The following is a 27,522-nucleotide window of genomic DNA, read 5'->3' on the forward strand; positions in this document are numbered from 1 at the left end:
TTAAACCACCAAGTATTTTAAATGTCTGAAATACACCCTTATAGTATTATAATGTTAGAAGTTTAATATATTATATGTATAAGAGCAAGTCGTCTTACCATTAGTAGGCCTCATTCACGAAGCTGGTCTATAAGGGGGGTATAAGGTTACTGCCTATAAAATGACAGTTTAATGGGTGTCCACTCTCACCCACCGCTTCCTTGACTGGTGGAGGGTCGTTAGCCGAACAGGTAGGACAAGGATTATAATTCTCCCTTCATTATAAGTATAATGACAAATACTAAGTAACTAAACACTTATAAATTCCCAATCTTAGATACTTAGGAAAATGTGAATAAGGTGCTAATCCATGAAATTACACTTTGCACTTTGTTTAAGCTGTTAGTGGAGTGTGTGTGGTTAACCGGCACACTAACCTGGACTTAACAAGGTAGGCAAAGGGTAATTTAATGTTTATCATAGTATCGTTGGAGCGTGTGTGGTTAACCGGCACATCGATTGAGGGGTAAATATTAAGGGTACCAAGTATATTTGCATGGTTACTTCACACCTTGTTTTGTGATCCTCGGCATCCCAGTCACAAAACCTGAAGGGCACACTTGAGATTGAAACATGCCATTGAAAAGTTCAATGAATCTCAAAAGAATCTAGGAGTTTCAAAACCAATTAAAACCTAATAATACATTTCGTTTATCTTGGTGGAAATTGGTGAATCGTCATTCACCTACCTTCAAATATTTTATAGCTTGGATTACGGCATCGCTCTTCCAAGTTATAAAATACTTTATTGGGTCCTAGCCTTAATATATCATATTGGGTGTCCACTCTCACTCACCGCTTCCTTGACCGGTGGAAGGTCGTTAGCCGAACAGGTAGGACAAGGACTATAATTCTCCCTTCATTATAAATATAATGATAAATACTAAGTAACTAAACACTTATAAATTCCCAATCTTAGTTACTTAGGAAAATGCGAATAAGGTGCTAATCTATGAAATTACACTTTGCACTTTGTTTAAGCTGTTAGTGGAGCGTGTGTGGTTAACTGGCACACCAACCTGGACTTAACAAGGTAGGCAAAGGGTAACTTAATGTTTATCATAGTATCGTTGGAGCGTGTGTGGTTAACCGGCACATCGATTGAGGGGTAAATATTAAGGGTACCAAGTATATTTGCATGGTTACTTCACACCTTGTTTTGTGATCCTCGGCATCCCAGTCACAAAACCTGAAGGGCACACTCGAGATTGAAACATGCCATTGAAAAGTTCAATGAATCTCAAAAGAATCTAGGAGTTTCAAAACCAATTAAAACCTAATAATACATTTCGTTTATCTTGGTGGAAATTGGTGAATCGTCATTCACCTACCTTCAAATATTTTATAGCTTGGATTACGGCATCCCTCTTCCAAGTTATAAAATAGTTTGTTGGGTCCTACCTTAATATATCATATTGGGTGTTATATTAAGGACTGAAATCAGCTTTACGTGAATTTCTCTCGTTGTTGATGTCTGGTTTAGACAACAATGATCTTACCAAACCAAGCTTTCCTAATGAATATGACTTCCCGAGTTTGGCTCATGGAAGTCATACTTCTCTTCCTCCACCTCCTCCAATTATTCTCCCTAACCCACAAGTTCAAGGTCACTCAAGCCCTAATGGCAAGCAAGGTCTATGTGTGATCACATCTTAGAGATGAAGTCACATATTGACAAGCCGGGAGAGTTGGGTGTCAAAGTCTTGAGAAAGTTGGAGGTTCAATCACTTTCTAAGTCACATAGTGAGTTCCTTTGGGACTACTATGAAACAGACTATGACATGAACCTTAATGATCATATCTATTTGCTTGGTGCTGCTGAATCAGTAATGATTTGGAATGATAGTAAAGCAAATTTGATTAGAAGATCAACTTCTCAAAAACTTTATGGACAGTGACAATGGTGACACTGGAAATCCAGAAAAAGCATTCTCTTCCCAATGGAAAGGGATTGGCCATAGTTAACCCGGTTGACCAAATGGTAAAGAGAAAGGCTATGTCTAAGATAGTCCCATTACCAAAGGCTCCATATGTTTATTTTGCCAAAGGAAGGGGAGTTGATTGCAAAGCTGCCAAATTTACCTAAGGATGTTAAAGTCAATAAGTTTGACTCTACATCAGGTAGAGCCCATTATCTAACTCTGTTAAGTTCTATTCTGAGATCGTCATTACATGATGTGACTGGGTCACATGTTGATGTTTTAAGAATCAAAGAATAGAGAGAAATCTTAAAGGAAGTATATGCTGATTCTGATCGCGAAGGTGGATTTCGATCGCATCAGAATTTTGAGCAGTTGCTTAAGAAGTTATGGTATATTGCTAAGGAATAGATAACAACAATTTTCCATGTGGATTGTAAGGATAAGTTTTTCCGCAAAGTTTTAAAATAAAATAAAATTGTTTAATTTTATTTATTTGAAGTATCCTTACAGTGGCATTTGTGGAAAATTGTTGCTTATATGATTCCACTGACAGCAATATTGGAAAATGGATTTGATTCTTTCATTTGTGGTAGTGTCTAAATTTACCAAATCAGGAAAGTTCCTCATCACCTAAGTTTCAATTGGACCGAAAATTGGAATCATGCAAGTTGAATAGTATGATGAATGAGAACTTTCAAGCATTGGAAAATCAAGACTAATTACTTGTTCACATGGATGTGTGAGTCAAGTGAAGGACTAAAGGGATCGAGTACACATTCTTGTGCACTGGTCATGTCCACCACAAAGCTCATTAAGACTATTTGATTTACTAAAGTTTAGTAAATATGGTTATACTTACAAGTTTAAGTATAATTCTGAAACATTGGAAAAGTCTCAATGTATGGCAGAACGAATGGGAAGAATCAAATTAGGCAGAAAGATAAAAGTTTCTCAAATCTGAAAAGATGGGAGAGTACTTTAGTATCATGTTTGTGATCATCCTAATGATTTAGAAATCATATCACAATTAGTCCTCCAAAGGTCATCTTAGTGCATTCTTATGACTAAGAAGAGGAGTCATGAATTGTTGAAATGGTTAGATCAGGAAGATGAGTCATACTTCGTTCCAAAACAATTCTTAGAGTCATACTCCAAGATTGTAACTTGAGTGACATATCTTAAAGAAAGGTTTAAAACACTTGTCAAATGTAAGAGTAAAAGTTTCCTACTCTTGTACATTTGAAATTGGTAAGTTGTGATGTTTTGGATAAAACAAAGACCAACTAAGGCCAATTGTGTGAAGTGTTTGTCTTGATAAAGAATCCGCACTATCTCTTGAATATTTGGCAAGATAGTCTTATATGTAAAGAGGATAGTGGGAGTCTTAAAGATCCTAAAAAGAATTTCAAGAACTAATCAAGAATAAAACCTGAGGTTCTTCACTAGCACACGACTTGAGGTTTATAACCTATCGTGTTGACATATTTGTGCCCATTCCAGTTAAAGTTGGCTTTGCATAGGAGTTCTGAAAGTTGTCAATTGGTTGCATAACAACTTGGAAGCAATGGCAGGCCCTGTACTGCCAGGTGGCAAGAAGTTAAGATTGCATAAGTTCAGTCCATATGAGTTTGGATTTGTCATTATCCTTGTCTTGTGACTATGGTTTTGACGATTCACATGGATAAGAACACATACACCATAAAATCTAAGGGTCATAAGGTTTCTCTCCGATTCATGAAAATTATGGTGAGGAAACACTTCCACCAAGTAGATTTGAAGCAGATGGCAAAAGGTCTAAACAATTGAGACTATGATTACGGCATCCCTTTTCATAGTTCTGAAATTGTTTAGACACACATGCATGCTACCTAAGGAAAGGTGTATGATTTTGATAAAGTTTTATCAAAGCATCTCGTATCAGAAATCTGAACTTTGGTAAGAAAGTCAATAAAGTATTGATTTCTAGAAGTCCAGCTAATTTCTGAGTACATGTTAAAGCTAGTGGGAGCATAAGTGTTATGCTAATAATCATCATGTTAGTGGGAGCATGATAATTATTGTTAGTGTTGCAAGTTAGCAATGTTAATTATAGAAAACAAAAGTTTCAATTCGTGAGGCTGCAGGGATTGAAAAAGTTGTTTTGCTATAATTAAGGGAGAGGGTATACTTCATTTCAGTTCTAAAGGCTTAGATTGAGACCTTAATCATCTTTAGTCAAGAATATATATATGAATTTCCTGTTGTATTGGTTCAAATTAAGGAAATTCTATATATTGCGTACTCAAAATTCGATTATGACTCTAAAGGCTTAGATTGAGACCTTAATCATCTTTAGTCAAGAATATATATATATATATATATATATATATGAATTTCATGTTGGGTTGGTTCAACTTAAGGAAATTCTATATATTGCGTACTCAAAATTCGATTATGATTACGGCATCCCTCTTCATAGTCAAATTTTGAAAACATGGCAAATAAAAATACTGTAGCAAAAGACTGGTCTAGAATCATGTCTTTATGTGAGACATCATGAATCGTGTACCATTTTCTTTGGGTACAGGATCGATTGCATGTGCTATAATATTTGTCATTTCTAAATTTTTCCAAATGCCAAGAGGCATTAAGAAGGGAAAAGGTCTATAATTGGATATGACTAAAACGATTAAGCAATTGTCGAGCACAATCTGAGGTTTACCAAAGATTGGTTGTTCAGGGACAGTTGGAAGTATAGTGCTAATTTTGGAAGGACCATATTGACATATTCTGAAAAGAGGCATCTCTTATTCAGAAGTGATAGTCAAAATGAGAATATGGACTTGTCTCCATAGGTGGAAGTTATCTGTGTAAGATTAGAAAACTTAATGCAAGAAGCATGTCCAAAGCAATGTACTTTGAATATGAGACTTAGTTTCCATGGAGTTGATCTCCATTGGAATACCTTATAATGACTGTTGACAAGTCTTTGTGACTTTGTACATATTCATTACAGGAGGGTCAGTGCATATAAGTTTAAAATCTTAACAAATTTCGATAAATGATAGGAATTTGAAATTCTCACATTTTTCGATAAGGATTTGGGAGTGTGAAATTAGAATCATTGAAATTATGTTCAATTGGTTTATTTCACAAAGTAAGGATCATAGACAAACATAGAGTGCATACTTGGTGTATGGCAAAGCTATTGTTTAGAAAAACATAGTGTACATGCTTGGAGCATGGGACAACTAGTGTTTTTAATTCATGTATAAAGTTGATAAAACCGAAACAATGAAATAATGAGTAATCAGTATGGTGATAAATAAAAGTGGTCTATTTATATTCATAGGGTTTGATACCATATTTGATTCATTTATTCTTGTGTTTCACTTTGCATGTTTTGACTTCCAGAATAACTAAGTCGCTCTTCCTGAATGATTAAGTTATTCAAACCATCCATAGTCGGTCATATGTTGGAAGTAGATATGAATCAAGACTGTCATGGGTTCGTTTGTAGAGGTCCAAGTTGGTGGACAAAGTGGTGCTACAACACTCATGAGTGCTCATAAGTTCTGAGTATTGGATTCAACCCGCGCTCATTTGAATCACTTCATGGATTTTATCACGAGTGATCATGAGACGATAATATCTTATATTCTTCAAACCTAGAGATATGAGTTGTTACTATGAGTTGGTTATACATTGATTGCACGAAAACGCATTTGGTAACTCGATGTTATAAAACGTGCCTTTGTGTGTGATTCAACAAGTAGTAGAACAAGCCATATGAGTCGAAGTTTATCCATTCCTTTTACCTTGGGGATAAAAGCGATATCTGTGGGCCCCTCGATGATTTAGCGATGACACATGTGAGTGCTTGGCCAAGCCCGGACTGATTTGATTTGTTCAATCAGTCAGTCATCATAAATCGAAAATCGGGAAACAACAAATGGACAGAGAGAATGATTATAATCCATGTCTCAGTCCATATGATATCTAGAATGGAGGAATATATGATCCCATATCTAATGGACAAGTCATTGACAAGGTCAGAGTTCGACAGCGGCTTTAAGAGCTACGATTTCCGGTTAGGTTTTGAAGTCATACTCATTAATAGTTTTAGACTTATCCAAGTGGGAGACTGTTGGATTAATGTCTAAGTCCATAACTATATTTGGTATGTGCTTGACCCGACCTGGCATGGTCCATTTGGGTTGCACTTCGCCGGCACAATTTATATGGATAGTCTTTTGACAATAGTATATTTATGATTTATATTAATATATTATAAGTTCTAATATATTAATATGGAATCATATTATTTAATTAGTATTGATCAAGAATTAATTTAGAATTAATTAAGTGATAAAAAAAGAACTAATTAAATATGGACTCTTATATATATGGAATGGGCCAAGTTCATTTAGGTTGGGCTAAGCTTTCATGGATGGTCTATGGAGCTTTTAACCCATGGATCCTATGTAAATGAAAGGTCATGGGTATTAGGGTTTACATGGATGTAACCCTAATCCTCCATAATATATAAAGGGGTCCTTGGCTCACAAAATTGGCACAAGTGTGTGAAAATAAGAGTGGGCCGATTTTAGTGTGCATACATATTCTCTCAAGTTCTTCCAGGGTGTTTTGGTAATTTGTGATTCCATTTGAGGCTTCCACACTATTGGGGCTAAGATCTTAAAGCTTGAAGACATCAAGCTACATCAAAAGGTATGTCATCTAACTAGAACTTTGTAGTATAGGTGCTTCATAATATGCTAGTTAGGATGAAACTTTGGAGTAGTTAATATTTGCATGTATAATAGAGAAAACATACATCCAAGGTTTATAGGGTTGCATGTACACCATAGGAGTGTTAGAATGCTCAAAACCCAACACTCGCCATGGTTGGAAGGAGGTGCACCTGTTCCCAATCCACTAGGGACAGGAGTATTGATGTGTGACATGGCAGCCGCTACGGCCGCCGTGACAGCTGCTTGGAACATAGCAGCGTCGAACTGAGGAGGTGGTGGAGGTGGTGGTGGTATCGGCATTTCGTTATTATTGTTACGCCTCAGATTTCTGCGAGGAGGCATATTTTGACTATAAGTTTAGAAAGATGAAGAAATTGATAAGAATTCAATAGGAAAGTGGATGAAAATGACTCATGGACCAACTCTTCATAGTCCAACAGCACGATTAAATGTAGATCTAGAACTAACAGATGATAGCATTTGGATAATAATTTCCATGAGATTAGGTACCTGTCAATATTACTGGAATTACAGATGGAACAAGTTCGGGAAAAATGGCCTAGTAGGAGGCCTTACATCAACCAAGATGGGAAAATTTTGACAGGACTACGACCAAATCAAGACCTAACAGGTCTAATTACAAAGATAGGAAATTAGACCAGAGTTTTACATAACTAGGTTATATCCAAAAGAGAAGTCGATGAGATTCTATCGGCGACGAGAACTACTAGAGTGAGTTCTTGATTCCGACAGAAGGTGTTCTATGTCCCTCACACGTCTGTCAGATCTTACTTGCTGAGCTCGAAGTTCCCTGACTTCAGCTTGGGTTCCAGCAAGTTCTCTCTGCAGAGCTGCATTGTGGACCAGAGTCCTTTCATGAGCAGACTCTAGTTGGCGAATGTGGACTGTGTTAACACCAGAGTTGGCATCAACCTCCATGAATCGGTCGATAGCGGCTCGACCCTGTTCAGTGTTCCGGGAAATCCTACGAACCATGATGGGTAGGACCCTGTCAGCTGAACCTCCCTCAGTGAGGTTGTAGAAGCTTCTGTCCCCATTGTAGGGGATGGGTTGACTCTGTTCCTGACTCCATCTATTCAAGTTTGTGGCCCACAGAGGTGTGGGTCCTTGAAATGCTGGACGAGGGTTCAGGTTTGGGTTTTGAGCAGGTGGGGGTAGATTGTTGACTTCTGGTTCTGATTCAGAACTATCAGAAAAGCCTTCAGCTTCGTGATCATCCAAAGGAATTGGGTGATCATTCTCTGGCTCTTCTCCGAGCCATCCAACATTATCGTGGTTAGGGTAGTACGGGCCGCCGTGGGGATGGAATCCAGCCATGATATCTACGCGAGAAAAGGGATATAAGAAGGAATTAATAGACGTACTAACTAAGATAATTATAAGATGATCTTTATCAGTTACTTCAATACTTGTTTAGTGCATACCAGTTATATGTACTCACGACAGGATAGACCTTCGAATAAGTGACCCTAACTCTAAGCGTACAACCAAACAAGGACAAGAAGTAAAGCAAAGATTCACCGATTCTAAGTCTATGACGTCCTAGATACATATAATCTTAGTGTATCCACTCAGAAACTATTGACCAACGGATAAAGACCTTTTAGTTCTCAAATAAGTAATTATAGTAACACCAAATACCCCTATGGTATTTCATTGTGGTTATGTTGGTAAGTTTTTAGACTTGTTGCCATATCACAGCCATTCTTGGGCATATGCTAATCATTCCTCGGACCAGCATAGTTGATCAGGCTATGCCACTCCCAGGACTGACCATACATCCCCGAGCTTACCTGTGATATCCAACAATCGTAATACTTTTGTTTTTGTCGTTGTGACACTGATTTTAGTATGAATACAAGCATGTATACTTAATTAAATATTTTATTATTTAAAAGTATAAACTCTTGGTCTGAGTATTTTAATCCCATTGTATTTATAGTTAGTATATCTTTTATGGGTTGATATACTCAATTCACTATAAATAAAGCTCTGATACCAATCTGTCACACCCCAAAACCAAGAACGACGGAAACGTTCAGGGGTGGAGGACGTCATGTAAAGTATCATAACAGTGTAAAGTAGTAAACAAGCAACAACATCATCCATTGCATTAAAAGTAAAGTTTTAATACATGAGTGTTCTTTCATAGTAATAAGACACCAAAATATGTAATCAAAATAAAAGACGAGTCTTGTCTGTGCTCCGTCTTTTTAAAACCTGGTCATCGTACCTGTCTACTGGTGACCTGAGAATACAAGTTATTTTGAAAGTGTAGATCAGCATAAAGCTGGTGAATTCATAAGTATTATGGTGTCATTGATTTGAAAAGCTGTTATGAAAGACTTGTAAATATTTGATGAAACATTTAGTATAAGTGTGAAAACCCTAGAAAATCCCATATTTCCTACTAGTATAAAAAGTAGTCTTCTACTAAGACCCGGATGCTTGAAGGTTGCCTTTCTGTATAAATGAAAGTTTTTCCCATGTGCGACTATTATTATAAATATATAGTCTACCTCATCGTTTATGTGAATGTGTCACAAAATAAAAGTAAAAGGGAAATTATATAATCATTTAAGTATTATCATTTGGTACTAGGATAAACACGGCAGAGTAATTGCCGAATAGTATTAACCGTAGACATCCGTCGATGTGCATTTTCCCTCTATAGCTAACAGCTGGGTGTAGAATGGTTAGTCCCGTACATATATAATAGTATCTACACATATAATATGTAATAGTATCTCATCATATAGTATCTATGTAACAGAATCCATGTAAAAGTATCCATGTAATGATATCCATGTAATAGTATCTCTTCATATTGCATGTAATGTATTAGTATAGACTCATGAATGAACTGACTCTTGTGTAATTCCTTGTAATAGGAATAGTAGTTTGTATCCCCTAAACTATACCTATAATAGTTTACTAGAATGTAAATTGAATGTCCAAGTAGGTTTATACACCCTTGCTACACAAGAGTGTTGGAACTGAAGAAAGAATGAAAGCTCTCATATCAATACATATGTATATGAAACATAAGTGTATATATATGCTTTTTAACAATATGTTGAAAGAGGTTTTGTAAAACATTTAAGAGTTTTGAACAATAAATAATGATGACTTGATGTCAGTTTATAAAAAGATTCAAAAGTAAGTCATTTGATAACAAAGTATAAAACAGCCGAAAACTATTGTATTTATCACATTTTGAAGTATGTGAAATCAGTTGGTTGAAAACATAGTTATAAATCACAGGTGATTGATTCTATAACTTCCTGTTTTCTACTTGTATTCCCCCCCCCCATGAAAGCATTTAAAATTATTTAAAAGATTGATTAAGGGGTATGAACTCACCTGTAGTGAGTGGTTTGGATGAACATAATGTATAGGATGCTAAGTGTCAAGTGAAGACTTGAGCACACACACAGATCCTATTTAACATATAATAACACATATATGTATCCAATTAGTCATTTAACAACTAATTTACCAAGTTAAGACACCCTAGGACATGGAAAACACTTTGATTCAAGTGCTAGAAGTACCAAGGGTTGCATCTAAGGGTTGTATAGCCACTTAAAGGAGTTTTCGGTCCAAGTAGTATGTTTCTTGAGGTTTTCGGTCCATATGGATTTCGGTCCAAAGTGGTTTTCGGTCCATATGGTTTTCGGTCCAAAGTGGTTTTTGGTCGAAATGGTTGGCCGAAAACTCATGATGTTTGATGCATAAGGTGATTTCCAAGGGCTTTCAACAATCAATGAAGTGTTCTAGACTCAATACTAAGTATTTAAAGTCATTTTGCACCCTTCATAAGGGTTTTCGGTCTAAGGAGATGCACTAGACCGAAAACACTTTTTGTTCTTGGATAATGACGATTTCTAGGCCCTAAATCAAGTATCCTTACTAGATAACAAGTATAGGAGATAGATACTTACAATATGGAAGCAAAGAAGGGTGTTTTCGGCCCAAAACACTAGTGTGTGTTCTTGGTGTTCTTGGTGTTCTTGAAGAACACTTGAAGATCTAAGAAAATGGAATGATTTCATGGATGAAATCATGTTAGATCACTAGGTTAAGCAAGATATCAACTTTTTAGGGTAAGAAACACTTACATAGTTGATGATCAAGAAGAAAGGTTGGATGATACTTGAGAGAGAATTGAGATTTGGATCTTGAAAATGTGAAAAGTGATAAATAATGACTAAGTGTCATATTTATACCCTCTTTTAGGGTTTACGGCCGTAAACACCTTTGTTTAGGCCATAAACTCCAAACTCTTGGAGTTTTGGGACATTATTGTTGCACAATAAACCCTAGGGCATCCTCTCTCCTGATATCTCCTGAAGTACTAACTTAAAAAATACTCAAACTTATTTCTAAAAGCTTGAAAGTTAGCAGAAACAGTTCTGACTTCCATTGAAGTGAATGGTTGTACATAATAGAAATTTCGGGTTGTCACATAAGGCCAGGTCGTGGGGGACTGGTTTGGACAACTCAACGAGCTTAATCCATTTTCTTCTGATTTCAAGAGCTCTAAAGCCCAAATCTGATCATTTACAAGGTCTTAATGGACAAAGTTTCCAAATTTATCCATCAGGAAGGTCCAGACCACCAAAATGCATCTTTCTCAACTTGATCCATTAAGTCCAAGTCTCCAACACTAACATCTGAATCAACAAGATGTCTAGATGGATAAAGATTCCAACTTTATCCATAATAATGCCAAAATCTTCCAAGATCTAAACTTTAAAACTCCAAAATGAACTAAAATACCAAGATAACTTGCATGGATAAAAGGAAATGCAAAACATCTTAACTTTACTAGTCCATGGGGTCCAAGAAACATTCCAAACTGATCAAGAGTTGATGGAGTCCACTCAACTCCAAGATCACTCATAAAATGAACCAAAGTGCTAAAAACCCCAAATGAAAAAATCTAATGAACTAGATAGCAAGATTAGAAGTTTATACTCACAATGGTCTACAAATGTAGTGCCTTTGATGGATCCAAGAGTAAAACATCATTCATTGCAACTACAATAACCTTCTTAATCTTCTTATTTCATCAAAATAACATAAAAAGCATCCAAAAGAGAAGAGGGGAGAGAGGAGAAGCTCAAATATTGAAGGTGGAGGCTAGGAATTCACCCAAGAGGCTCTAGAGATGATGGAGGGTGATAATATACCCAAAAATGCAAAACATTAAGCTTAAATACGTTGAAAACCCTAAAAATCATGGTCTTGGGCCTGACTGATCCCCATGTCGTGGGTTCTGATCCCCACGTTGTGGCCACAACTTTTCACCCATAACCATTTCAACTTCAAAGAACCATATCTTCTTCATTTCAACTTCGTTTTCAACAATCTTTATATCCACAGAAAGGTATTAACAAGCCCCACACTTCGTCCTAAAAATCCGTTTTAGTTAGAATCTCTGAAAACAACACCAACATATTAAGCTCCTTCTAACCACTTGGAAATCCAGACATCTATATAGAAAATTCGAGATATCACTCGAAAACCCACAGTTTCCAAAAAACAAAAAAATATTCCTGAAAATACTCAACCGCAACCACTATCTTTCTCTTCGTAGCTGTAAGATCAAAATTCCAGTGAGAACCACTCAAACCATGAAATCTCAAAACTGAAACTACAACTAATTCCATCAATAAGCTCCCAAATCTGGGACCCATCAGTCTAAAATTCAGAAACCATACCCTAAGACCAATGATCGTCCATTCGTCGCACCTATCTTTAGTCCCTAACTAGGAACTCCCCCAAACATGCAAAATGAAAACTAAAAACATACCAATCGTGAATTTCAACCAATCCCATGTGGGCTACACACTAAAATTCCTGATAAGTCATCACCAACCTATTGCTCCCACGAACAACAGGATGGCCCATCCAAAAGTCTCACGTGGCATCCAAATCCCTCATCAGCTCACGTGTACAACCACTTGACCATTCATTCGAGACATTATCAACGATCGTCATGACCCAAAGTTTCCCATCCTAAACCTAGCTCTGGTAATCTCGCTTCCTAATAATAGCCCATAAGCAAGCCGAGAACAAGAAATGCAACCATTCAGCAAGAGGCTTTTAATGCACAACTAATACTCCCAACAAACTTTTATTGTCCACATGATCGAAACCAGCTGGTCACTGAGGCTCCCAACTCCCAAATGAACCGACACCCCACCATGCCAATAAGTCTAACGATACGAGACCTAAGAGTATCGATCAAAATACTATTGGGCCCCACCCATATGAATCATACCTCCACTGGTTCACGATACATCATGACACCTTCTAACCACTAAACCGATAAGCTCACGGTACTACGTCGATCTTTCCGTTATGCCATCATTGGCCTGAAGACTCACGACTAGCACCTTAGTGGCCTAATGGTACACAACCATAAATCCATCGAATTGTAGGAACCCAATCAAGATCCCTCTGAACACTAACCAAACACAACACGGGTGTCACACCCCAAAACCGGAACGGCGGAAACGTTCGGGGGTGGAGGACGTCATGTTCAGTATCACAACAATGCAAAGTAGTAAACAAGCAACAACATCATCCATTGCATTAATAATATAATTTCATACAAGTGTGTTCTATCAAGTTATATAGACACCAAAAATATACATCAAAAATAAAAGATGAGTCTTGAACGAGGTCCATCTTCTCAAAACCTGGCACCGGTACCTGTCTACTGGTGACCTGAGAATACAAGTTATTTTGAAAGAGTTTATCAGCTTTAAATCTGGTGAGTTCATAAGTATATTAGTGTCTATATTCGTATGAAAGTGTTTGTAAGTCTGTAATGTATAAGTTTTCTAAAAGTTTGTAATTGTTTGAACTCTCCTAGAAAACCCTATGTTTCCTACTAAAAGCAGCCTTCTACCAAGGAATTTAGTGTCTGTGTGTGTGTCTCTTGTAAGAGTATGTATTTTCCCAAATCTGACTATTATTAACCAAAAATATAGTTTTTACATTATTGTTTATTGTGTGAATATCACAAAGTAAATGTAAAGGGAAAATGAAATAGTACTGTAGTGTTGTATTAAGTAACTACTGCTGTACTAATTACTTTAACCCAATTGTTATTTTAAAGTACCATGTGATCGGCCTGTATCCTGCTACCGACTCTATAGAAAAACGATGATGTAAGACGTCGTAAGAAATGACGTTTGGTACCCGTAGACTTGCAAGTCCCACTGTAGCGAGCAGCAAGGTGTAGGATAGTCAATCCAGTATAGATCTATACACAAACTCATACGCTCCCCATTTAAGGAGATTCTGGATACAAAACGGGTCATGACAGGTAGTGACATGCCCCCGTTAAGTGGCTCACATAACTGTAAGTAATGTATATGTATATGTATATGTATGTGCTAGCTGTATTGTGTGTTCTTTCTCTGTCTAGCTTGTATGTTTTGTTTCTCATCACTGTGTATTATGTTTGTTTCTCATCACTATGTATTATGTTTGTTTCTCATCACTATATATTATGTTTGTTTCTCATCACTATGTATTACTCATGAATGAACTGACTCATTGTATGTTTCATTGTTCTAGTAATAGTATCTTCCTAAACTATACCTATTATAGTTTACTAGTAATGTTGTTTGTGTATATGAACATGTTTGTATACCTTTGCTACCCAAAGGCATTGAACTGAATGAAAGAAGTAACCTTTTATATCTATACACATATACATGATATATAACTAGGATTCAAACGACCTTCGGACAAATAACCCGAATACCCTAAGTCCACAACCAAACAAGGAACAGGAAGTAAGGTGAGCTATCAGTCCTAAGTCCTTTCAATCCTACTTATATAATTATATCCATATAGATACACAGAATATAAGTTAAAAGAGTTTAATAAAAGTATTTGATATCTAAAAGAGTTTGTAAAATAGTTTGAAGTAAAACAGTTTCATAACACAGTTTGAAAAGTAAGAAATCCACTTGTTTGGTAGTTATTAATCACATGTGATTGATATAATAACTATAACAGTTCAACTTGTATTCCCCCCCCCCCATAAAAGCATTTAAAAACATTTAAAAGGTTAATTAAGGGGTATGAACTCACCTGTAGTGAGTGGTTTGGATGAACGGAAAGTATAGGATGCTAGGTGTCAAGTGAAGACATGTACACACACGATGATCCTAGTTAACATATAATATCACATATATGTATCCAATTAGTCTTTAGACAACTAATTAACAAAGTTAAGACATCCTAGGACATGTAAAACACCTTATTTAAGTGCTATAAGTCCTAAGGATTGCATCTAAGTGTTGTAGGACATTGCTATTGAGTTTAGGGTTCAAGGGAACCCTTTATTGGAGTTTACGGTTTTGTGACTATAACTCATTGTGTTTACGGTCGTAAACCCATGAGTTTACGGCTGTAAAGTCATGTTTGTTTGACCAATTTGTGTTTTGAAGCCTTAAAGATCACAAGAAGCATTCATACTTCATGTTTAAGCCTTAGGAAGAGATTAGGGCACCATTTCACTCCTTTTAGGAGTTTACGGTCCTTGGACCATTTCCCTTTGGGTTTACGGCCGTAAACCGAAATGGTTTATGGTCTTTTGATGTTTTCAAGTACTAAGCACATCAAGGAAGGGATCTAGGTTAGTTTCCAAGGCTTAGAAGGGACTAGGGCACACTTTGGCACCCTTTTTGGTGTTTACGGTCCAAGAACATCTTGGACCGTAAACACCTTTGATCCTTGTTTTCTTGGGTGTTTTCTTGATGTTTAGAAGTGTAACAAGCTTTATAATACTCTAGGATAGAAGTAATTACTAGGTAGAAGCTTGAAAAGGTGCTAAAAGTCCAAGAACACTAGTGTGTGTTCTTGGTGAAACTTGAAGATCTACACTTTTGGAATGATTTCACGGATGGAATCATGTTAGATCACTAGATTAAGTAAGATATCAACTTTTTAGGGCTAGAAACACTTACAATGTTGAAGATCAAGAAGAAAAGTCGATGATACTTGAGAGAGAATTGAGTTTTGGATCTTGAAATTGTGAAAAGTGATAAATAATGACTAAGTGTCATATTTATACCCTCTTTTAGGGTTTACGACCGTAAACACCTTTGTTTAGGCCGTAAACTCCAAACTCTTGGAGTTTTGGAATAATATTGTTGGACAATAAACCCTAGGGCATCCTCTCTCCTGTTATCTCCTGAAGTACTAATCTTAAAATACTCAAACTTATTCCAAAAAGCTTGAAAATTAGCAGAAATAGTTTTGACTCCTATTGAAGTGAATGGTTGTACAGAAATAGAAATTCCGGGTTGTCACAACGGGCCATACCCTTTTATCACACACAATTCATGTCACATCACAGACTGCTACCAACGCAAAACCTGTCGACAACATGGTCACACACGACCAGAGATTAAGATGGGGTTTGCACTCTTGTTCCAACTCAAGAGCTATAAAACAAATAATAAACATGCCAATAACCTGAGCCAAGTGTCCACACGCAAACATACTCAGTCCACAAATACCCCTCACAACAGTACCTAATGAACTTACCACAATACACACCCTTAAGAGAACCCATAACCAATCCCGGATCTACTGCATTCTTTTTCCTCACAACTTTACCTAAAAGGTGAAGTACCAGTAGATCTAGTGAAATGACGAACCTCAATCATCAAAAGAAACATCCTCATAAATAACTGAAACAAGATCCTACCCTTCGACTGAAACTGAACAAATTCCACCATTACGAAACTAGCTCGATAACACTTCCAAAGTCATCATAAATGCTGCTAAAAACAAGGTCGAATCAATCCAAATACCAACCATGCCAACATGACATGCCAAAGAGTTGGATTCTGAGAAGATCTAAAGCCATACTTGATAAACTAAAAAACACCGCTCCGACGATAGGTACTATTAGGTCATATTTTGTTGGTTTGGGCTAGGCATTCATCTGTATAGGTCTTACTAGTCTTTGTTTGGGTTGTTTAGAGTGTTTACGTGTAAGTCCCAAATTTGCTTGATGTATCAATCAGATCCAATTGATGGTTCGAAATCACAATCAATTGGATGATGCAAGATCAAAATGGAGAAGAAGGAGAAGAATAATAAGATGAATATTCAATGTTTTTTTGATTAGAATGATGTTCCAACATATAAGATCCAAAAACACACACTAGTTCTCTCTCTAACTTTCTCTGCCTAACACATGATATGAATGAATGCTCCTCTCTAGCCGTGTACACTTATGACTCCACTATATATATATATATATATATATATATATATATATATATATATATATATATATATATATATATATGTGGACCTAAGGTCAAGCCCAAAATACAAGTCCTTGACCGAAAACCCATTAGTTGACCGAACACACGTTCACGGCCGTAAATAGGTTCACGGTCGTGAACACCCATACAACCGAAAACACCATGTTGTTTACGGTCCTAGACTAAAAAATATAGTTGCCTAGAAAAGTAAAGTATAAACCATATTTTTGACCCAACAATCTCCCCTTGGATTATAGATTTCTTTTCTTTGACCCAACAAACTCCCCCTAAAAATGTAGCTGCCTTTTCTTGTCAATCTTCATTTGGAGCTTGGCTTCAACATTTATCTTTGATTTCTTCATGACTTTAAGATGAGCAAATGAATCTTCTAAGTGAATGACTTCATTTTGAACAGTTGGGATTTTCTTCAAAATTTGACTTTAAACGCACGTTGGGTGTGAGGGCTTCATGTAGAGATTCTTGAAAATCAACACTTTGAGCTTGAGAATCTTCAGATAGAACAGAGAACGAACTTTTGGATCACTTTAGGAGGTACATTGATAGCAAAAAATTGGTTGAGGAGGCTTCAATGCAACTTGTCACATAATCGTGCAACTTCACGTTGCTTCTAGGGTTAAAATATTGAATGTTGAAAAATGATATTCACTTCTAGTTCCTTCGAGTGAATGTTCTTGAATGATCACCGATGCGTCTTGAGAAGTAACTGTGACTAAAAGGTCCCTGTGGATCACATAAAGAATCACAAAGACCCTTCTCACCACAGTCGTTCAAGGATGAATCCTTGGCTCAGAAAGAGACTTCTCCCAGTATCTGTGTGAACTTGGAGGAACGCACTGCGATTTGGTGAGTATCGGAGAACTACTCGTGGCTAGTTTTGATGTTAGCCCTTGTATATCCTTAATCATAGATCTCAATACAGTTATCAAGTTAGCGAGTTAACTTGGCCCTTGGCTAGACATTCAACGATACCTGTTTCCCGGTTGGGTGAATCGACTTAGTGTCGTGACAGTTCTTAGGTAAAGAAAGCTGGCAAGACCAATCTGGCAATTTGTACCATTTCAGAATTTCAATTCCTTAGAGACGACAATTCTTAAAAAAACTGCCTGACTGGCATCTTGTACAATATCACACCAGGTATGAGCCATTATCCGTCAATTCATGGGTGAAATCTAGAACATTAAAAATGTTCACCGTCAATTAAGAATTAAATGGTTTTTGTTCGGGGTCAAAAATGGCATCGACCAAGTCCTCGCACGAAGGCCTGAAGTGCCGCAATAGAATGCCTGGTCCTGGAGGGATGATCGCCCTATATGGGTAAGGTTGCTCCCTTTCTAACACCAATTGGTTTTAGATCAACCGGTAGCGATGATGCTCAATAAGTGGTATCAAAGCCAGTGGCGAGGGTTCTATTCTCTCAGGGAGCAATTTCTGAAGGGGGGATTGTTGGGGGTCAGAAATGGGATCGACCAAGTCCTCGCACGATGGCCTGGAGTGCCGCAATAGAATGTCTGGTCCTGGAGGGCTGAATGCGCTATATGGGTAAGGTTGCGCCCTTTCTAACACCAATTGGTTTTAGATCAATCGGTAGCGCTGATGCTCAACAAGTGGTATCAGAGCCAGTGGCGAGGGTTCTATTCTCTCAGGGAGCAATTTCTGAGGGGGGATTGTTGGGGGTCAGAAATGGCATCGACCAAGTCCTCGCACGATGGACTAGAGTGCTGCAATAGAATGCCTGGTCCTGGAGGGCTGAACGCACTATATAGGTAAGGTTGCGCCCTTTCTAACACCAATTGGTTTTAGATCAACTGGTAGCGCTGATGCTCAACAAGTGTTATTAGAGCCAGTGGCGAGGGTTCTATTCTCTCAGGGAGCAATTTCTGAGGGGGGGATTGTTGGGGGTCAGAAATGGCATCGACCAAGTCCTCGCACGATGGCCTGGAGTGCCGCAATAGAATGCCTGGTCCTGGAGGGATGAATGCGCTATATGGGTAAGGTTGCGCCCTTTCTAACACCAATTGGTTTTAGATCAACCGGTAGCGCTGATGCTCAATAATTTTGGATTTTGGGTTTCACTTAGAGTCATGGTGACAACGACATCTAAGATCATAAACACAGACTTTTTGGAAACCGTCAGCCGAGTTGTTTTATACTCGAACCTCAAGGGGTACCGGTACGTGGAAGTGATTTGATGGAGAAAATTTTAGATATGGGTGAAGAATGGTTGGGTGTTTCACATTGGTCATGGTGAAAATGACCTTTGAAATTAGGAGCGAAACAGCGAAGTTATATGATTTAAAAAAGGAAGATGTTAAGCATCTGGTTGGCTAGATCAATTGGTAAGGTGTCTAGTTGAGTATGCAAGGGACCCGGGTTCAATCCTTGCTACACGCGGAATTTTTGAATATTCGCTTCCTATGAAATAGACCACACACGCGAGGACTGCTCTCATGAAAGGAGGATGTTGAATGAGAAAGTGGGCCGAACAAGTGAAAAGAGGCTGCTGAACGAGAAAGTGGGCCGAACACGTGCTGGAGTCGCAATAAAGACCGACTCGGCCGAGAACTGTTTGCGAGACCGAACACGTGCTACGACCGAACACGTGCGCAACTGAAAACTTCCGAGGCCGAAAACGTCCGAGAAACCCTAATTCGTGATTACGGCCGCCGCCGAGAAACCCTAGCCACAAACGATTCTTCGAGCGATGAAAGCTTCTTCGGCCGTGAACCCGTCTTCAATACGGCCATAAATGCTTCTTCTGGCCGTAAACACCTCGCAGATTACGTCAAAAAACAAGGCTTTTCACCGTTTTTAAGCCCAAATAGGTTGTCAAAAACTATCCAAAAACGCAAAATCTTTCAAGAAAAAGTGCAAAAACGCTCCAGATCTTGCCAAAACGATTGATACAATCCAAGCTCTGATACCAACTGTAAGTCCCAAATTTGGTTGATGTATCAATCAGATCCAATTGATGGTGCGGAATCCCAATCAATTGGATGATGCAAGATCAAAATGGAGAAGAAGGAGAAGAAGAATAGGATGAATCTTCAATGTTTTTTTGATTAGAATGACGTTCCAACATACAAGATCCAAAAACACACACTAGTTCTCTCTCTAACTTTCTCTCTCTAGCACATGATATGAATGAATGCTCATCTCTAGCCGTGTACACTTATGACTCCACTAACACTATATATATATATATATATATATATATATATATATATATATATATGGACCTAAGGCCAAGCCCAAAATACAAGGCCTTGACCGAAAACCCATTAGTTGACCGAAAACATGTTCACGGCCGTGAACACCCATACAGCCGTAAAGACCAGGCTGTTTACGGTCCTAGACTGAAAAATATAGTTGCCTAGAAAAGTAAAGTATAAACCATATTTTTGACCCAACATTACGGTTGGGTGAACCAAAAACTGGGGTTTTCGGTTCAGTTGGTGTTTGCGGCTGCAAGGATGTTTGCGGCCGTGAACTGTTTACGGTTCACTGTTCCCTATATATATATATGTGTCAGTCTTGTCAGAAGAGTTAACGGTTGTATGTGTGTGTTCCATTATAGCAGACGTTTGCGGCTTAATATAAACATGTGCAATTTGGATCATTCTTGCTTCTACTCCTTCTTATTCTCATTGATTATAGCTTGTTCTTGTGTTTGATCACTAGTTGGTTCCAGATTTGGGGACTTACAATTGGTATCAGAGCCAATCTAGTGTCAAAACTATTCAAGTTGCGTTTTTGGTTGGAGTGTTCTTCATTTTCGTCATTATTCAAGCTTGGTTACTGAGTTTCTGCTATTGATCGTGAATTCAAGGCCAAAGGAATCGAAGATCTGCTCGAAATCAGTTGTTTTCATCAAATTTTGGGTGTTTTCGTCTGTAAACTATTCATCAGTTTACGGCTGTAAACTCATTTTAGGCCGTAAACCTCCTTGTGTTTACGGCTGTAAACGGTTTTTCGACTGCAAACGTGCCATTTTCGATTGTAAGCCCTTGTTTTAAACTGTAAACCGCTCTTTGACTGTAAACTGCTGTGAGCCGTAAACTGTTCTCAACCGCAAACCCGTGTACGACCGTAAATACTTTTCGACCATAAATCTTCTTTAGATGTAAACCTTGTTCTCGGTTGTGAACCTCTTTTCAGTTGTGCTTTCTTTACAAGTTTTATTTTCAGTCAATTAAGAAAATTTTAAAAAAAATCAAAATGGAATCATAAAACATGACAATTCATCAGGAGTTGGACTCAATTATGGGAACTACCACAAGAATCCCACGTCTTCTATCAGCTGAAGGATTTCCTAAATGGAAATATAGAATGGAGAAATACATCAAGATGAAAGATTTCAAAATTTGGCGCAACATTCTGAAGGGTCCAGTTAGAATCACTACTACTCTTGAAAATGGAACCATTGTTGACAAAGACTTCGCAAATTACACAGATGACGATTTCGAGAAAATCGAGGAACAAGAGAAAGCTCTTGCAGCACTGACAATGACCTTATCTCCAGAAATTTGACAAGGACTTTGTGAGTATGACTCATTCAAAGCTCTGTGGGAAGCATTGATTGAAGTATATGAGGGAAATAAAGACATGAAGCGAGGTCGTCAAGACATGCTCAGAAAGAAGTTCAACATGTTTAATCACATTCTTCGAGAATCATTAGAGGCTCAACTACAACGATTTATTACTCTTACCATTGAGATGAATTTTGCAGGAATTTCAGTGCCAAGATCAGAGATTAATAAGAAACTGCTAAACTCTCTCCCAACGTCATGGGACATGAATGTCTCTGTTAATAAAAAAAGACAAATGATCTGAATCGACTCAGTCTTGCAGAAACAATGGAAATCATTAAAGCCTGTGATCTTGATGACAAGCAAAGGGAAATCAAGAATGTGAACTCCTATTCTACTGCAAATCTTGGGATTTCATCGAACAATGCCTTTTCATCCTTTACCACTCCACAAAATCAACTTTTTGCTGTTCCACAACCACCATCCCATGTTGTTCCTGATGGGTTTTGGTATAATACAACATCCTATGTTGCACATACAACCCTAAATACCTTGGATCTTTCTTTTCACTAAGTATACATGCAAAGGTGTTTCCAAGGTATTAAGCCTATAACTAGCATGCAAAGATGTAAACTACTCAAGATACTAGTTAGTGTGACATACCTTTTATGTGGCTGGAAGTCTTGATGTATTTGGCCTTAAGAGCTTAGTCCCAATAGTGTGGAAGCCTCAAATGAAGTCACAACAAATCAAGGACAAAGGTAGGACTTGAGAGAGAATCTCCATGCACTCTAAAACCTTCATGAACTCCAAGAACATGCACACACACATGGGTGGCGGTTTTAGATCAAGATGCTTGTATTTATATGTGTGGTATTTCAAGGGTCATGGGTATAACCCAAACCCATACCCATGGGTTTTATGATCCATGGTTCATGTGGCCCAACTCTTTATATATCCATACATAAAGTTGGTCCAACATGGATCATAAGCCCAACACATATAAATATAACTAATTACCATAATTAGTCCCCATAGATTTAATTAGTCTCTTTTTGATCACTAAATTAATTCCAAATGAATTCTTGATCAATACTAATTAAAACATATGATTTCATATTAATATATTATAACTTATAATATATTAACAAATCATATATAACATTCTCTCAAGAGTCCATCCTAACAAATTGTCCTGATGATATGCAACCCAAATGGACCATGCTACTCTCGGGTCGAGTTCATGCCAATAATAGTTATGGGCTTAGACACCTAATCCAACAGTTCCACCATCCATGACTTATCCAAATGTAGCATCCTCTTCCAAAGCTCCTGTTACCACCTCTGCTCCCAAAGAAGCTGAAGAGAATATGGCCCTAGCCTCTGGGCTGGTGAATTGCTATAATGCCATTGTGGCTGGAGAATTGCCTCCTCAGATTTCTTTCGCTGATCTTGACCAGATTCACCCTAAAGACATTAAGGAAATGGATATTACCTGGTAGATTGCCATGGAAGTGTTCAGGGCCAAACAATTTGCAAAGAAAACTGGAAAGAATAATTGGGGGATGAATGTAGAGAAGTAGGTTGGATTCAACAAAGGAAAGTTGAGGTGCTTTAACTGTCACGAGCGGGGTCACTTTGCTCGTGATTGTCCAAAACCTGATTGAAGAGTAAATCATGAAAGGACAATGGTGCAGGTTGGAAATAACAGGGAGTTGCTGCGAACAACAAGACTACAAATCTGGCGGTGGTAGCTCAGTCATTTCATTGGGAAGACCAAATTCAGGCACTAAACATTTCAGCACCTGAAAAATGCTCATTTGGCCCAGATAAGTGAAATCCCTGAAAAGAATGTTGAAGAGGATCCTGAAGAAGAGATGATGGAATTGCAGTTCGCCTTCATCGTATCCACTACTCCTGAGCCTGAGAAGAAAGAGGTCAGTCAAATTTCTTGTTCTCAAACATGTATTGATACTGTTAAGTTTTTACGTGAAAAAATTCAATTATTGCGTAGAGAAAACGAGGACCTAAAATACGAAGGATATAACCTTAGGAAGGTCCAAAGACCACTAAAAGAACAATTAGAGGCCAAAATTAAGGATTTTAGGAAACTACAGGAAGAGTATAGCAACAAGTGTGAGAACTACAATTTTATCAAGAAACAACTTGCCACTGTGACTGACGAGCTTGACACATTAAAAATTCGTTTTGAAAATGCTGATTTTAATTTAAAAAAGTTTGATGTGTCAAGTGAGATAGTTGAGACTATGATAGAAAAACAAATGAGATGGAAAGAAAAGAAGCAGGTAGGTCTAGGGTATGAGAGTGTCCCTCCTCCTTTTAATCACAATTACACTGCTATCCCTATGACCCAGGAAGAGACTGACAGAGAGGAACATCTTGTGTTTGCCAAACCTGTTGTACCTGTGCTGGAGAGTAGTGCTAGGGAAAAGGATACTAATGTTTCTACTTCCTATGCAGATTCACCATTAAGTCAAGGCAAGCAGGCTTCTGAAGAGAGTGTGTATGATAATAATACTGTTTCAAAATATGATGTTTTTGTTTCAAACAATGACGTTTTTGTTTTTAACTCTAAAACTGATGTTTTGGTTTGTGATGTTTCTGTGTCAAAATCTGATGATTCAAATGTTTTTGTTAAGTGTGGTGATGTGTTTGATAAATCTGATGTTTCTGGCAGAAGCACATCCAGTCCACCTACACCTGTTACACAACCTGAATCTTGTACATGCAATTGTGGGAAGATTAAGGGAGTCAATAGGAACACTAGACCAGAAAAGAGCGGTACTAGTTTTTATGCTAAGAAACAGGCATGCTTTAACTATGGAACTGCTGGTGATATTGCACGCAATTGTCCAATTCGGGAATTTGTTCCATTTTATGCACAAAGAAGAGAGAACGAGTCACGAGGAAGATCTCTCATTAAAAAGTTCTCGAGACCTCGTTCTCATGAAGGTGATTGGAATGTCAATAACGATTGAACACGGGCTGAGCTTGAAAATAATAAACAAGTTTTACATGAAAATACAACATGTACTTTAACGAGACCGAACGTGGCTAAGCCAAGATCGGGTTCGTCAAAGTCTTCGTCTGGGTCTTCGGCTAATCTTCGACGAAAACTCAAAAGATCAAAACCAAAGAAAAAGGTTTCAAAATCACTTGTAAATGTTTCTAAACCTAAATACCAATGGGTGCCCAAGAATTTAAATGTTCAATCACCTCAGTCTTATATATGTGCGTCTGGTAGTCAATCAAATTCAAAAAGTAAAAAAGAAATTTATGTTGCTAAAAAGGAAAACCCAGTGTTTCAATGACCTGGGTTCCAAAATCTAATTAATCGCACACAATGTGTAGGAACAACTACGGAGGAATGTCGTCAGACCCTGGTATGTCGACATTGGTTGTTCCAGGCACATGACAGGAGACATCTCCCAATTGCATGACATTCAGAATTTTAATCGGGGCTATGTTTCCTTCGCGGGAGGAGAAGGCGGGAAGGTCACCCAGAAAGGAACTGTCACAAACAGAGTGCTTAGCTTTGAGAACGTCAACTATGCTCCCAAGTTGAAGCACAGTTTATTGAGTGTCTCACAGATTTGCGACAAAGGCTATTCAACACACTTCACTGACAAAGAGTGCTTCATCTTGAAGCCTGGAATCGTTATCCCTGAAGATTGGATCTTGGTGAAATCGAACAGGGATGGAAATGCATACATCATAGACATCATTAATAATATCCCGGAGCAGGTTACTTGTCTCTTCTGTAAAGTTTCTGAACACAATTCCATGCTTTGGCACGGTCGTCTCGGCCATGCGAACGCCAAGAACCTGAATTGTCTTGCCAAAAACGAGATTTTGCGTTGACTTACTGTCAAAGACTTTATCACTTTTGAAAAATGCGTGGCGTGTGCTCAAGGAAAACATCATCGCAAGCCTCATTTGCCAAAAACTATCAACTCAATCAGCAAGGTTCTTCAATTATTGCACATGGATTTATTTGGTCCGGTCAACATTCTCAGCATCAATAAGAGTTCTTATTGCCTGGTTGTGATAGATGACTACTCGCGATTTACATGGGTTTTCTTCTTATCCAACAAGAGCGGAATTTTTGATCTGATCAAAAGGTTCATCGTGATGATTGAGAATCAAACAAATGAGAAAGTGAAGGTGCTCAGAACTGATATTGGCATGGAATTCAAGAACACTGTTCTGGATCATTTATATGCCGAAAACGGTATACGGCGTCGGTGCGGTGCTGTTCGTACACCTCAACAAAATGGTGTTGTTGAACGACGCAATCGTACTCTCATAGACGCTGCAAGGACGATGCTCTGTGATTCTAAGCTACCGGTCTTCTTTTGGGTAGAGGCGATCAACACTGCCTGCTACGTCGAGAACCGTGTCCTGATCACCAAAGCCCAAATGAAGACCTCATATGAAATTCTATACAATCACAGACCATCAGTTGCTCACTTCTGAATATTTGGATGTCCTTGCACCCTCCTTTACTTAGAGTCCAACCCCAAGTTCAGCTCGAAGGCTGATGACTGCTACTTTGTGGGATACGCCGCACGAACTACATACAGAGTATTCGACAAGAAAACCAAGCAGATTGTGGAATCTTTCGATGTGCACTGGCTGGAAGAGAATGAGAAAGATGCCCGAGTCGGTCCTAACTAGTTTTTTGATTACGCTTCTTTATTAATTCATTTAATGTGTTTTCAGATGATGTGGCAGGTTCTTGCTCAGGTACGAAGGTTGTTCTTGAAGAAGAAGAGGAAGATGTTGTGTACAGACCACCTTTGGTGCCTCCTACGACTCCTAGGGTGGATGAAGTTGTTCCACGAACTTCTTCAGGTTCTCCAAGTTAAAGAATCAATCCTGATGCTGAAGCCACTCCTCTTACTCCTGCTGAAAGATAGTTCATGACCAGAGATACTTCCGCTACTACTCAATCTTTCATGGAGCTTCTCTTTCCTGAGCCAATAGAAAATGAGTACGTAGCTAGCACCTCTCACGGTTCCAGATCGTCTGAGGCAGTTGATTCAGCAGATGACAGACTCATCAACATCAACAACCTTCCTGTCACACTCAATGACATCAGCTATTAAATTCCCACCAGACATCAATGAGATCATCCAGTCGAAAACGTCATTGGTCAACTAGGCGACGAAGTTAAAATGAGGAGTCAGAGTCGAGATGTCAATACATGTCTGAACTCTTGCTTTATTTCTCAGATCAAGTCAAAGAACGTGGAAATGGCACTGAATGAGCCTAGTTTGGTTGATGCGATGCACGAGGAACTTAATCAATTTAAGAAACTGGGGGTATGGAAACTGGTTGAGCTGCCAATGGGAAAAAAGTCTTTGGACACGCGCTAGGTGTTTCATAATAAGAAAGACGATTGTGGGGTGATTGTGCGAAACAAAGCATGTCTGGTCGTTCGTGGGTTTAGGCAAATTGAAGGCCTTGACTACACTGAAGTGTATGCTCTGATAGCGCGCCTTGAAGCTATCTGTATCTTCTTGGCTTATGCATCCTACATGGGGTTTTCCGTTTATCAGATGGATGTTAAGACCGCCTTTCTATATGGAGATGTGAAAGAGGAAATTTATGTTGATCAACCTCCTGGTTTTGTCAACTCAAAATTTCTAAATCATGTTTACAAATTAGACAAGGCTCTGTATGGGTTACACCAGGCTCCTCGAAGTGATGCAAAGAGTTCGAGGTTGTTATGAAGAAGAGATTTGAGATGAGTTATTTGGGAGAAATGACCAAGTTTTTGGGTTTGCAAGTCGGACAAGATTCAACCGAAATCCTTTTGCATCAAGGAAAATATGTTGAAGACATGCTTGAGAAGTTTGTGTTTAAAGATTCTAAAGTTGCCTTGACGCCGATGGCTGAACGACCCTTGTTGTCTCTAGATCCTGAT

Source organism: Lactuca virosa, chromosome 4, assembly GCF_052849685.1.
Source record: "Lactuca virosa cultivar CGN04683 chromosome 4, Lactuca_virosa_CGN04683_v6, whole genome shotgun sequence".
In the NCBI taxonomy this organism is placed as follows: domain Eukaryota; kingdom Viridiplantae; phylum Streptophyta; class Magnoliopsida; order Asterales; family Asteraceae; genus Lactuca; species Lactuca virosa.